Source organism: Lactuca serriola, chromosome 2 (genome assembly GCF_051521515.1).
Source record: "Lactuca serriola cultivar US96UC23 chromosome 2, Lser_US96UC23_V15, whole genome shotgun sequence".
Taxonomy (NCBI): Eukaryota; Viridiplantae; Streptophyta; class Magnoliopsida; order Asterales; family Asteraceae; genus Lactuca; species Lactuca serriola.
In genome coordinates, this window is record NC_136409.1 from 101,806,641 (window position 1) to 101,822,444 (window position 15,804).

Below are 15,804 nucleotides of genomic sequence, written 5' to 3' on the forward strand. Positions count from 1 at the left end.
TGTGTTCGAACCGCAGTACATTTAATCACCTTATGAAATGTTATTCAATCAAAAGCCAGATCTTTCTCATCTCAAAACATTTAGATGTCTTTGTTTTGTTGATACATCTTCTGTTTATTGAGACAAGTTCATGCCAAGATCAACTACTTGTATCTTTATTGGTTATCCAATTGGACAGGAGGCATTTAAAGTTCTCAATTTTATCACCAAATCCATACAAGTTATAAGAGATATTTAATTTGTGGAAGATGATTTTCCCTTACACTTGATTACACCAAAACTGATGGGTTTTACATAAAATAACATCATATGTGCTCATGCAAACCCTAATGCTTGGATCTAGGCTTCTCTATTGTACATGCTATTCATCCAAGACTTGCAAACCCTAGATCTAGTGTATATAATCGAAATTAACATAACAAAACAGATCTAGATGATTACTTCTTCTTGAATGCTTGAATCTTCTTATCCTTGGAGCTTAGAGTCACAAATGTCACTCCTCTAATGGCTTACCAACACCACACGCAAGCGGATGATCTTGGAGATAGGTTGGAGGCTATAGAATTCGGCTCTAGTACTCTTAGAAGTAGGGGTAGCCAATTTCTGAAGCCTAAGGGATCTATATATACTTGTGTTGCTAGGGTTTCAGTCAAAACCCTAATTGGATAGCTTAAGCCTTAAGAAGTCCACAGAACCTTCCAGAATAAAGGCCTTGGATGAAATTTAGATGGGCTCCCACTCAAATTTCGTCCATCCCTTAATACTACAGGATTCTTAGGCCAAATCAACTATCACACAATTGACAGTTCTAGTCCCCTTTATTTATTTAATCTCTTTTAGCCACAGAATTAATTATTAATTAATTCTTGTCTAATATTAATTAAACTATATGATTTATCCTTTAATATATTATTCATATAACATATTAATAAATCATAATAACCTCTTTATTCATAAATCATCCTATCATGTTGCTTTGGTGAAGGCAGCCCAAAAGGATCATGCACAACCGGGTCAAATACTTACCAAATATAGTTATGGGCTTAGACACTAATCCAACAGTCTCCCACTTGGATAAGTCTAGTAACTACAAATATAAATACAATTCAATTAACAATCGTAGCTCTCAAAGACGTTGTCGAACTCTGATCTCATCAATAACCTGTCCTTCAGATAAGGGATCGTATAATCCTCTGTTCCAGATATAGTGCGGACAATCATATGGAACATAGTCATACTTATTGTCGAGCAGTTTGTTTCTCGATCTCAGATTCGTCTGACATAGAACTTAATCGAACACATGAATTCAGTCCTAGTCGGGCCCGACACATAAGTCAAACTAAATCATCAAGGGGCCCTAATATCGCTTTTACCCTCTTAGGATAAAAGGAACAGATAAACTTTGACTTATATGCATTTACCATTCACTAATTAAAGCATACACAACAATGTGTTTTATAACATCAAGTTACCGATGCACAACCAATTAGCAAACAATAAACCATATATCTAGGTTTTAAGACCATATGATATTATCGTCTTGTGATCATTCATGACAAATTCAATGAAGTGATTCCAACAAGCGTGGGTTTATTCCAATGCTCAAATCTTATTCATAAGCACTCATGAACGTTGTAGCAAACTTTTGCTATGTCTAATGCACTTTAGATAATCTACACACCAATTCATGACAGTCTTTATTCATACCTACTTCCAACATATGAGCGAATGTGGCCCTTTCGAATAATTTCATTATTCCGGAAGTCAAAGCATGCAAAGTGAAACAATATGTAAAAAATTAACATAAGACAGTAACTTTACTAAAAAATAAGACTCATTTATTTAATCATCGAATGTTAATTACAATTTATCTATTACACGTTTCCAAACAATCTAATCTAAACAAATATCGTCCTTCAGCCCAATGCTCCTAGCGTGCTGCAAGTGCTTAACCTTACTCAGTCCCTTCGTAAGAGGATATGTTGGGTTATCCTTTGACGATACCCTCTTCACTACGAGGAGTCCTTATACTACCCCATGTCGAATAAAATGATATTTTCTATCGATATGTCGAGATCTACCATGATCCCTCAGTTCCTTGGTTAAGGAAACTGCTCCTTCATTATCACAAAAAATTTCCATGGGCTCCTGTATGCCTAGCACAACTCAGAGGTCTCCAATGAAGTTCTTTAGCCATATTTCCTCCTGTAACGCTTCGCTCGCTACAATGTAATTTGATTCGCACGTTGAATCAACTACATTCTCCTACTTGGAACTTTTCCAAGTCATTGCACCTCCATTAAGGGTAAAGACCCAGCCCAACTACGAATGATAGTTGTCTCTGTTGGTCTGAAAACTGGTGTCACTGTACACTCGCACCTTTAGGTCATCACTCTCACCGGGGACTAGAAACCATTCCTTGGTCCTCCGAAGGTACTTAACAATATTGTTGACTGCGGTCCAATGTGCTTTGTCAGGGTTCCCTTGATATCTGCTGACCATGCCTAAAACGAAGACCACATCAGGGCGAGTACAAGTCATAGCATACATGATTGAGCCAACTGCGGAAGCGTAAGGTACTCAACTCATCTCTTCTATCTCGACTTCGGTACTTGGACTTTGAGTCTTACTCAACTTGGCATTACTTTGGATTGGTAACTCCTCTTTCTTGGAATTATCCATACTAAAACATTTTAGTACCTTCTCCAAGTAAGTATTCTGACTAAGTCCTATTAGTCTTTTACTCATGTTTCTCACTATCCTTATTCCCAAAATATATGCAACCTCTCCGAGGTCCTTCATAGCGAAGCAGTTCCCAAGCCAGGACTTTACTTCCTACAGTATCGGGATATCATTTCCTATGAGTAGTATGTCATTGACATACAATACGAGGAAGCTTACTATACTCCCACTGGCTTTGACATATAGACATGATTCATCTTCACTTTGCAGAAAACCAAACTCTTGACTTTCTCGTCGAAACAAAGATTCCATCTGCGAGATGCTTGCTTAAGCCCTTAAATGGATTCTTCAAGATTACACACCCTATTGGGATGCTTCACATTAACAAAACCCTCTGGCTGAGCCATGTAAACATCTTCAGCCAACTTCCCATTTAGGAAAGCATTTTTGACATCCATTTGTCATATTTCATAATCATGAAATGCAACAATGGCCAACATCACCCTAATAGACTTTATCTTCGCAACTGGTGAGAAGGTCTCATCATAGTCAACTCTGGGAGTTTGAGTAAAGCCCTTCGCAACCACTCGTGCCTTATAAGTGTGCACATTCCAATCCGTGTCGGTCTTCTTCTTGAAGATCCATTTGCACCCGACCATTTTACGACCTGGTACATGATCAACCAAGCTCCAAACTTGGTTATCGTACATGGACTGAGTCTCGTTGTCCATTTCCACTTTCCACTTTGCAGACTTCGGGCCTGCCATGTCTTCCTTATAGATGATAGGTTCATCCAAATTTATTAGTGTACTATCACTAATATACTTATCACCCTCACTAGTTATATGAAAACCATACAACACGGGTGGAACACTAACTCTACTGGAACGTCTAAGAGGTCATGACTCCTCAATCGGTTCAACCGGAATTTCTTCCTCAGGTTGAGCGCCAGCGTTAGAGGTTCCTTCATCGCTCGACTCTTGAATCTCTTCAAGATCGATTTGCCTCCCACTGTTCCCTTGGCTTATAAGTTCTCATTCTCGGAAAACCCCTCTCCTCCCAACGAAGACAACAATGTCACTCAGTCTGTAGAAGAGATATCCAAAGGACTTCTGCGGGTAGCCGATGAAGATACACCGCTCACTACAAGGTTCAAGCTTGTTGTGAGTCTTTCGTCTTACAAAAGCCTCGCAACCCCAAACCTTGATATGTGCTAACGAGGGAGCCTTCCCTGCCCACATCTCGTGAGGTGTTTTGGCAACCTTCTTCGTAGGGACTAAGTTAAGGATATGGGCGGCATTCTCTAAGGCATACCCCCAGAATGAGATAGGTAGTGAAGCACGACTCATCATGAAACGAACCATGTCTAGCAAGGTTCGATTATGCCTCTCAGCCACACCATTCAACTTCGGTGTCCTAGGTGGTTTCAATTGCAAAACGATTTCGTATTCCTTGAGGTAGTCGTGGAATTCAAGACTTAGGTACTCTCCTCCTCGATCGGATCGAAGCATCTTGACTTTCTTGTCCAACTGATTCTCCACTTTTTGTTTAAACTATTTGAACTTTTCAAAGGTTTCTGAGCTGTGCTTGATTAAGTAGATATACCCATATCTTCTATAATCATCGGTGAAAGTCACATAGAAGCGGTTTACATCCTTTGTGGTGGATCTAAAGGGCCCACACACATCAGTGTGTATGAGATACAATAAACCCTCACCCGTTTCACAAGTTCTAGTGAGGGGTGACTTGTTCATCTTTCCAAGTAAACAAGACTCGCACACGTCATCGTCCCTAAGGTCGAATGACTCCAACACTCCATCCTTTTGGAGTTGGGCTATGTGTTTCTTATTGACATGTCCAAGATGACAATGCCAAGAGCATGCTTTATCCATACTATTGGAAGAATCAACACACAACACAACATTTCCTAAGTTATCTACAACCATCACAGTCTCATATATTCCATTACAAGGCAATTCTTCAAAATATAAAACACTATTAAGATAAGCATAAATAGAACCCTTTTCATTATCAAATGAATATCTAAATCCTTGTCTATATAAACCATGAAATGAAATGATGTTTCTTGCCATATCTGGCGAATAGCAACAACTATTTAAATCTAAACCTAATCCATTGCTAAGCACTAAGGAATAAAGTCCAATCATGGTGACAAGCGACGATCTTCTGTTTCCCATGATTAGGTTTATCTTCCCATGCTCCACATCCCTATTACTTCTTAGTCCCTGCAAATAAGAACATATGTGAAAACCACATCCTATATCAAGAACCCAAGAAATAGCATGCAATGAATCATTAGATTTAATAGTGTAAATACCTGTGAAGGACGGCTTGATCTTCCCATCCTTGATAGCTTGCAAATATTCTAGGCAGCTTCTTTTCCAATGCCCTATATTGTGGTAGTGGTGGCACTTTGCCTCCTTGGGGTTAGAGTTGGGTTTAGCAGAACTAACTTTGGTTCCACTAGAAGAGGTACCATCTTGGGACTTTCCCTTGTGGTGGCCCTTTGAGGGAGCCGTCCTCTTCTTACCCTCCCCTTGCCCTATTGTCAAGACAGGGGTACCATCTTGGGACTTTCCCTTGTGGTGGCCCTTAGAGTTGGGTTTAACAGACTTATCCTTGAGATTAATCTCAGCAGTTCTTAACAAGCCTTGAAGCTTGCTCAAGGTGACCCCTTCCTTATTCATGTGGTAGGTCATACGGAACTGGTTGTAGCTGGGAGGCAAGGAGTGAAGGATGATGTCGATTGGTAGCTCTTCATCGAAGTTAACATTTAACTTCAGCAGGCGTTCAACATATCTCTGCATCTTTTGCAGATGAGCGGTAAGGGTCTCTCCATTACCCATTTTAGCAGTGATCATTGAAGTGATGATACCGTACCTTTCTTGCGTAGCGCTTTGGTGGTACCGGTCCAACAAGTCTTAATGCATTTCATAGGGATACATGTCCTAATAGGACTTTTGGAGTTCTGCATTTATCGTCGCTAACATGATGCAATGGACTTTCATGGTATCACGCTCGTGGGCCTCAAAGACAACGATCTCATCGGGAGAGGTAGTGTTGATGTTGATTTCCTTCAGCTTCTCATAAAGGACATACTCTTTGTCCTCTTAGCGAGTGACCATTCAGATGTTACGGATCCAATCATTAAAATTAGACCCGTCAAAGATCACTCTCCCACACAAGTCCATGAGTGACAACGAGCCGGAGGAGTTCAAGCCGGAAGCGTTGTTGTTCGACATCTAAAATAGAAAAGGACAAAGTTTGATTAGAAATGAATCCCCAATTAAACACCTAAATGAGAAATTAGGGCTAAGTGGCCGGATAAGGGGGGTCTGTAGGTTTATGTGAAAGGGATGCTCTTATCATGTTATTGCTGAAAATAAAAAGCGAAATCCTCTATTTTATGTCGATTCACCCACACTTCCATTCCTTGTAGAGGAAGGCTAACTTCTTGTTGGATGGGAGTTGTATGAGCTGTAACGTCCATGTACGGCTCCGTGAGAAGGGCGGTGGATAAAAATAGCCTTGTTGTACCTCACATTCGTCTTCAATGGGGTCTGCTCTTTCTTTTTTGGGAGAGTATGTCAATATGATCTTAATGAGGTGCGGGGCTTTGCATCTGACATTCGTTGGGCTTTCCTATTCGGGAGCCTACGTCCCGACGTTTTTGTGCCTTAAACCCCTCTGGCTGAAGACTAGTGGTAGGTGGTCCCACGGAGCTTTCAGAAAAGGGTAGCCTAGTGTGTAAGCACAACAATGAACCACAGCGAACCCCTAGACGACCTATCTAAGATTAGGGGGGAGATCCTCAAAGGCTTTCGCCTCGGATCCAAACGATTTCTCGTCTTTTCTTAAGAGATTTCTAGTTAGGACCTGATCGAGGGATCAATTTTATCCGGAACATAAAGTAAAAAGACCAGAACCCCATGTGGACTATGAACCAACAAAAAAAAGAGCGTCAGCTCCAAAAAAAGGATTGTTTGCATTACTCAAATGTACAAATTTTTTACTCTGAGATCTATTCCAACATTTCCAGAAGAAACCATTAAGCTTTGGTTGAAAGATGCAACGTACATCAAAGATTATCTCTTCAGATTCATTAATATGTGGATTCCGTTTCCGAATCTTCCGATCTTTTTTTTTTCAAAAATTGATGTACCATATCAGCTAATGCTCCCAGGTTGATGCGATGTATTCCACCAGTTGACTGAAGACTTGATTATTGGTATATCGATCGGTGCAGCACGGATTGAAATAGGAGCCAGTTCGATAGGAAGCTTTTGAAAACGCAGTAAAGAGCCGCTAAACGATCGGACCAGACAGGCGTAGGTAACTTGACCGCCTTACCCGTCATTGAAACACAAGCTGGAGACGTATCAGCCTATATTCCTACTAATGTGATCCCCATTACTGATGGACAAATCTGTTCGGAAACAGAGCTCTTTTATCGCAGAATTAGACCTGCTATTAATGTCGGCTTATCTGTCAGTCGTGTTGGGTCTGCCGCTCAGTTGAAAACTATGAAACAAGTCTGCGGTAGTTCAAAACTGGAATTGGCACAATATCGCGAAGTGGACGCCCTTGCTCAATTTGGGTCAGACCTGGATGCTGCGACTCAGGCATTACTCAATATATGGTCTAGCTAGTTCTCACTTCTCCCCCTATAGTTATAGCAGTCCTGGGGAATTCCTCTATCTTCTTTGAATGAGGAGAGAGAGTACTCATTCCTCTCCCGTAGGTCGAGTGGCTTCGCTCCTATAAGCTAGTTCTCACTTTCGAGCTCTAACTCCTTACTTTCTTTCCCACCGTAGAACTCCAATCGAAAGGGGAATCTCCCCTTGGTCCGCTTTCTCTATCTGGGGTTCATTCTGTTCGTACACATCTGATCCTTCTTTCTCAACCTTCAGGCGGGTGACTCACTCGTAGGTAGCACTCTCCGATGCTTTGACTCCTTCTTTTAGTAGTTCCTTTGAAGCAGAGGGTTCGAGAATAGGGTAGGGTCCAGTTCTTAAGATTCAGATAATAAAAAAGTTCCAAACCTTTATGCATGCACCTCCGTACAAGTGTTGCGTACAAGTTCCGGCCAGGATGATCGGGAAAGATCAAACCAATTTGAACCGCTCACATCATAGTAGTAGTAGCGTAAAGGCTATAAGCCGAAAGCGATGACCCTTTCACTCTTCCACGGACTGATATCTGGCAGTGGAAGTCTAGTCATCCACAACAAGAGAGAGACATAGCGCGGTCAAGTGCCCAACTCTTTCATTCGTCGTGGTTGAGTCATCAGTGATCGTAAGAGAAGTGGCCTAGTTTATCGGATATCGGATTCCGTGCCTTTACCACTTAGCTTTGAAGTTGAATGCCAAATAAATAGGATAAGGCCTAGGACAAGACGCCTTAAGTCATCGGGTGAAGCACCTGCAGATAGGGCACCTCTTTCTCCTTTTCTTTGCCGGTAAGTAAGTAAAGATAGATTCCCTTAACTATGGTCCGATGCGGACAATCAGAGTTTGTTCATGCCTTATTCTTTAAGGCTACTCTTTCTTTTGGGGTTCGATCTCTCTCGCTACTCTTACTTAAAGTAGGGTGTTTCGGTTTTATTATTTTTTTTGATTGGTTTTGCTGCGAGGGCTTTATTCGCTAGTGGGTCCAAAATCTATATGATGAGTCCGTCGGGTGGGGGAATAATCCCTTCAAATTCTGGTTCCAGGAACAATATAACGAGAAGTGGATTTGCCTGGGGTGGGCTCACTTTTCTGCCTTTTCCTCCTACGATTTAAGGATTGGCTCAAGCAACCTATCTTACTAATAAGAAAGTGGCTGCTAGTTGTAGCGCCCCTTTATAAAATCTAACATGCAAATAATTTGAATGTAAGTGAATGACGATTCACTAATTCTCCACCATGAAAAACGAAAAGGAAATTAAGTTTTAAATGTATTGAAAACTCCTAGATCTTTTGAGATTCATTGAACTTTTCAATGGCATATTTAAATCTCGATATGCCCCTCTTGTTTGTAACTAGGATGCCGAGGATTACAAAGCGGGTGTGAATAACCATGCAAATCTACATGGTGCCCTCATTGTTACAGTCACATATTCGATGGGCCTTATAACCACACACGCTCCATCAAACTATGACAAACAATGAGTCACCCTTAGCTACCTTTGCTTAGAGCCCAATTAGTGTGACAGTTAGCCACACACGCTCCACTAACGTCTTAGCAAGGGTACAAAGTGTAATTTCATGGGATTGCATCAATTTCACTTTTGCCTAAAGTAACTAAGATTGGGAATTTTGAAAAACTTTTAGTTACTTTTATAAATTCATTATACTTTTAATGAGGAAAGGGTTGCCCTATCCTACCCATTCGGCTAACGACCCTCCACCAATCAAGGAAGCGGTGGGTGAGAGTGGACATCCATTAAATGACCATTTTATAGGCCATAACCTTATACCCCTCCCCCCTTATAGACCGACTTCGTGTATGAGGCCTGCGAACGGTAAGGCTAGCATTTTAAGTTTATATATATATATATATATATATATATATATATATATATATATATATATATATATATATTAATCTTTTAATATTATAATAGTATAGGGTAAATTTTAAACTTGTAAAATTCTAGGGTTTGAAATTTAAATAATTCAAATTAAACTTTTAAGCAAAAAAATTTAATTTCAAAACTTGAGGGCAAGTTTTGAACATTTCAAAACACATAGGATTTTATTATTCAAATAATTGGTAATTATCATTAGTTTTGGCAAGGATAATCATAAACTAACAATAAAATTCCGATTTTATTAGATAAAAACGATTTAGGCAATTATACTTAAGCAAAACAACAAGAAATCCTGAAAATCCCTCTGCCATACGCTCCGACTCGCCGAGTCCCCTTATGGAATCGTCAAGTTCATCCTACTCGTCGAGCCCACATTGGGACTCGTCGTTTCTTCCAGGCACATGACCCAAAAACTCAATTTTCAAGCAAGAATGAAACACAAAGCATCAAATACAATAGAATCCAATCAAGGCTCTGATACCACTGATGAGTTTTACATAAAATAACATCCTATGTGCTCATGCAAACCCTAATGCTTGGATCTAGGCTTCTCTATTGTACATGATATTCATCCAAGACTTACAAACCCTAGATATAGTGTATATAATTGATATTAACATAACAAAACAGATCTAGATGATTACCTCTTCTTGAAATCTTGAATCTTCTTGTCCTTAGAGCTTAGAGTCACAAATGTCACTCCTCTAATGGCTTACAAACACCACAAGCAAGATGATGATCTTGGAGAGAGGTTGGAGGCTATCGAATTCAGCTCTAGTACTCTTAGAAGTAGGGGTAGCCGATTTCTGACGCCTAAGGGGTCTATATATACTTGTGATGCTAGGGTTTCAATCAAAACCCTAATTGGATAGCTTAAGCCTTAAGCAGTCCATGGAACCTTCCAGAATAAAAGCATTGGACGAAATTTAGATGGGCTCCCACTTAAATTTCATCCATTGCTTAATTCTAAAGGATTCTCAGCCCAAATCAACTATCACACAATTGATAGTTCTAGTCCCCTTTATTTAATTAATCTCTTTTACCCACATAATTAATTCTTAATTAATTCTTGTCTAATATTAATTAAACTATATGATTTCTCCTTTAATATATTATTCATATAACATATTAATAAATCATAATAACCTTTTTATTCATGAATCATCCTATCATTTTGATTTGGTGAAGGCAACCCAAAAGGACCATGCACAACCGGGTCAAATACTTACGAAATATAGTTACGGGCTTAGACACTATTCCAACAAAAACCTCAAACATCCAATTCTTTAACAATGCCCCTGACGTTCAAACTAATCAATATGTTTCTTCAAATGAAATTCCAAATGACAGAAATTCCCCTGAACAAACACAACCTCAAATTCAAAAAGTTTCAAGAGTTAGACAACCTCCTGCTTATCTTCAAGATTATATTTGTAACAATGTTCATTCTCATGATCATTGTTCTCATCCTTTAACAAGCTTGTGTATTCCATCTTCTTCCCCATCATACCAAGATCATGATCATCATTTTAATTCATTTGCATTTAATACTACACTTCAAATTCAGAACCTTCTTTTTATCATCAAGCCAAAGGTAATCCTTTTTGGGAGCAAGCTATGCAAACCGAATTATCTGCTCTTATAGATAATAACACATGGATTTTGGTTAAATTACCTAAGGGTAAAAGGCCAATACAATGTCGGTGGGTGTACAAATTCAAATATCGAGCAGATGGTTCATTCAAAAGACATAAAGCACACCTAGTTGCTAAAGGATTTATTCAACAACAAGGTACATACTATCATGAAGCTTACTCTCTAGTAGTTTAGTTCACTATTTATCTTTGTTTAGTTTCTTTGGTTGTCAAAGAGTTGGGATATACAACAATTGGATGTCAATAGCGCTTTTTTACACGGGGACCTACATGAAGAAGTGTTTATGAAGTTATCTCCTGGTTATAATGTTGATAATACTAATCTGGTTTGCAAATTAAGCAAATCTGTATACTGATTAAAGCAAGCCTTTCATCAATGGTATGCCAAGTTAACTCAAGCTATACATAAACAAGGTTATGTTCATTTAAAAAATGATTATTCCTTGTTCTTAAATAATATTAATGGCTCTATTACCATCATTGTTGTTTATGGCGACGATATTCTTGTTACTGGTGACAATGCTGACAAAATTACATCTTTGAAAACATTTCTAGATGATAAATTTTGGATTAACAATTTAGCAACAATCAACCTTTTTCTTGGTCTTGAGTTTACAATAACTATTAATGGCATGATTATTCATCGGAGTAAATTCATACATGAATTACTTTCTCACTATTCCATTGATGAAAATGTAAATGTTTCCACACCTTTGCCAAACAAGACCAAGTTACAACCCAATATTGGAGTTCCTCTTGATGATCCTACAACTTATAGACAATTGATTGGAAAAGTTGAATTTTTTAGTTCATACGAGACATGATCTTGCATATTCTATTCAATACTTGAGTCAATTCAATCAATAACCCCTCAAGATCATTATGAAGTTGGTTTACATGTATTGAAATACTTGAAATCTTCTAAAGCTCAAGGCTTATTCTTCAACAAAGATTTAATTTTAACATTTATACTTATTGTGATTCTGATTGGGCTTCGTGTCTGATTACCAGAAGGTCTGTAAGTGATTTCTTTATCTTCTTTGGAGGATCACCCATTTCATGAAACTCTAAAAAGCAAGCAGTGTTTCCTTATCATTCACAGAAGTAGAATATCGATCCACACGAAGAGTGTGTTCAGAACTAGCATGATTAACTTGCCTGTTTAATGAATTTGGTATCCTTGATATTACTCCTATTCCACTTAAATGTAATAATCAAGCAGCTATACATATTTCATCTAATCCAATTTTCCAAGAAAGGACCAAACATATTGAGTTAAACTGTTATTTCGTTCGAGAAAAACTTCTTCATGGTCTAATTTCATTACATCATGTTTCAGCCAAGACAACTAGCGAGTGTCCTAACCAAACCTTTATATGGTCCTCTTCACTATGATGTTGTTTCCAAGCTACATTCACACCCTTCAGCTTGAGAAGGGAGGGGGAAGGGGGGTTGTTGGTTTACAGAGTTGTTATTTATGTTATTACTTGATCATATTATGTAATTTTGCTATAGAAAGTTGTTATAGTAACAATTTTTATTTTATTTTGTATATAAGCTTTGTAATTAAATCTTCTTCATTAATGAGAAATTCATTTCACATATTTCTTTCTCTCAGCATTCATTTAATTACAATCTAACACCACGAAATCAAAAAACTACTTATTGGGATTTTGGTTTATACAACAAAGTGATTTTCGATTAAATTATCAACATTCACTAAATATATGTTGAAATTGATAAATTGGTGTCCTTAAAACTTCTCTTTCTACAAAACAAATCTTAGATAAATGAAAGGGCTTATCCGCCTTGAACGACAACGACTTGTATTATGCTTTTTTTCCTTTTTTTCCCTTTTTTTCTCCTCATGAATTTGTGTAATTTATGGTGTAAAAGAGTAAAAGGATGTCATGCTTCTATTTATGGTGTAAATCGGCGCATTCCGTAGGAACAAAATTCTACGATAAAAATGTTGAAAAAATCATATATAAACATAAAAATTTTGGATGTAATCAAAATATACAAATTATATATATATATATATATATATATATATATATATATATATATATATATTAAAATGTTACTTTGTTTTTGCGAGGCAAAGTTACTGTAGCTAAGGATGCATCTGGACATGCATGAGGTACAAGCTTATTAATGCGTGGATTTCAAGTTTAACCCCTCAACTGTGTATGATCAACCATCTACAACTCTGTTTTTTTGTAAAATCATATTTATGGTTCCATTACTTGTTAAAACTATTATTTTCACCTCCTCCACCTTCAACGTTGTAAAATTATCACTTTTACCCCTTTGTTTATAAACTTTCGTGTTTATCTCCCGTCCCCCGTAGTATATATAATATTATTTTTTCTTATCTACTTTTGTTAGTGTATGGTCTATTAGCATGGTCCAGATGTCAGGTCTTGGGCTACCAACCTTGTCTAGAGTCCGCGCCTGGCGCTCGCCTAACGCTCGCTTCTGGCCTAGTGATGTGGTTTTGATTATGATGGCATGTGCGGAATATGAAAGATCTAGCGAATTATCATGTAAAATCAAGAACACAAGATGTAAATAATTCTTTTTAAGCTCTCATTAGTTTTCATAGAAAGAGTACAAATGGGTCTTGCAATTTCTCTCTCTAAACTAATGCTCTCAAAGTGTTCCTTACATAAAATGAATGTCACTCACTTCCTTATAAAGGAAAGGCAACTCATTACACATACAAGTGGGTAAAGCCTCATCCAAGCGTGACTTTTCACCCTAACATCCCCCCCCCCCTCAAAGTTAGGATTAGATGCCCCTGCTTTAGTTGCCAACGAGCTAACGCGATCAAGACCAAAACTCCCCCTCGAATTAACACCGGTCTTCAAATCCGCAAACAAATATCCGATAAACCCACTTCGAATACCCATCATTCTGCCCCTTTTTATAATAAAAAAAATGATTATAAAACCCATTAAAGGTGAGAAGCGCTCGAGGAATGAACAATACAATACTCCCCCTTGATGTGTACCAAAAATGAATCACCAAAAATCTTGCACAAAAAAACAATCACGAAAAAGCCTAAAAAATTTTCCAATTTGTGAAAATTCTTGACTTTTTTTGGTGAGAGTTGCAAGAATTTTCAAAAACCGGGTAAAATTATCCTTTTTTGAATTCTGCAGGGACCCATTGCACCCAAAACAGCCAAAATATGCGAAACTCTAGCCCATTTGCGAAACTGGGCATAAAGTGTACATTCGCACAAACTGCAGGGGCCTGAAATGCATTTTATGTTCAAACATGGATTGACTTCTTTGAACAGGATTTTTCCTTTTGTCTGAATAAGATGATGAAAACGAAGTCTTGTTCTTAACAGATTGAGTCTTCGTATTTTTAGATGATTTCAATTTCAAATCATTTTGTGGCTTTCGTGACTCAATGATTTGCCAGAAAATCTTCTTTCGTGCTTTCCTTTTGTAATTTTAGACCCCAAGAGGCCTTACCCATCACCTTGCTAGCTGGGCATGTTTTGGGCCTGAGTTGGGACGGCCCAAAGCCTGACCTAACTCTCCCTTGACCTAATTGTCCCCAACAAATAGAATAAGTCCTCCTCCTTGAGGGGGCATCGTCTAGGACCCAGACCCAAACCATGGAGACTTCCCCTTAGTCTTTTAAACTCTAAACAGCCTCCATGGCCAAACACACATCCCACACACCAAAGTGGCTCTCTCTGGCTATGCGTACATCTTCAACACCGGTCTAACTTAATCGTCGGAGCTTGCTCTCGGGGCTCATGCCATGGGTCAACTCTAACAATCTATTGTGATTCTTGATAGATATCAAGATGGGAATACGCAAATGACATCACACACGGATTTTTGATCCGGGTCCAAGACTCCAAGACCTGGTGACATATCATAACATTTGGCGCCATCCGTGGGACCAAGAGTGAATAATTGTCGTCTCTTGGTCTCAACCTCAGTTTCACCACCGACCTGTTCAGATCTAACACATTTTCACCTCTGGGTTGCTTAGATTTGTTTATTCCTACCATCACCTGTTCAGGTCCTTTCGACTCCCACCAAGGTCTATCCGGATCCGCTTACCAAACGTTCGATTTATTGTTCTTCGCTTCATGGTTACTCAAATTTTTTCATTTCAACTATCATTTGTTTAGATCCGTTCAACTTTCACCAAGATCTATCCAGATCTGCATACCAAATGTTCAAATCTCTATATTTGTTTCGTTTTCCCCTCAGATCTCTAGATCTGTTCAGTTTTTTCTCATCAAATTATTTCTCAAACAGAAGGAGATCTTCTCATATCTGTTTTTGTTTGTATTTTGATAACTCATTGAAAAAGTTAAGGAGGAAAGAATCAGATCTCTAGATCTGCTCGGTTTTTGCTCACCAAAACATTTCTCAGGCAGACAGAGATCTTCTCATATCCATTTTTGTTTGTATTTTGATAACTTATTCAAAAAGTTAAGGAGGAAAGAAAATTATGTGGGTTTCTGCACTTCTACAAGTTTATATTGTCAAGAAAAACTTTTTTAGTTGATGATTTTTTGTGCACAACATCATTTTTTGAAGTTGTTATTCGTACGCACAACTTAAATGCTTGTAAAATTCATAGACCCCCCCCCCAAAAAAAAAATAAAGTTTATTCTTTCAACAAAACATTTTCAAATAAGTTTTCGTTTGTATTTTGGTGACTTATTCAGAGCAGATTCAGCAGGTCAGACAGAGGTTATTGACCGCCCAGAGCCGACATAAGAGTTATGCAGACAGACGCCGGTCCGAGCTTGAGTTTCAGGTCGGCGACTTCGTTCTCCTGAAGGTCTCTCCTTGGAAAGGAGTGATTCGATTCAGGAAGAGGGGCAAGTTA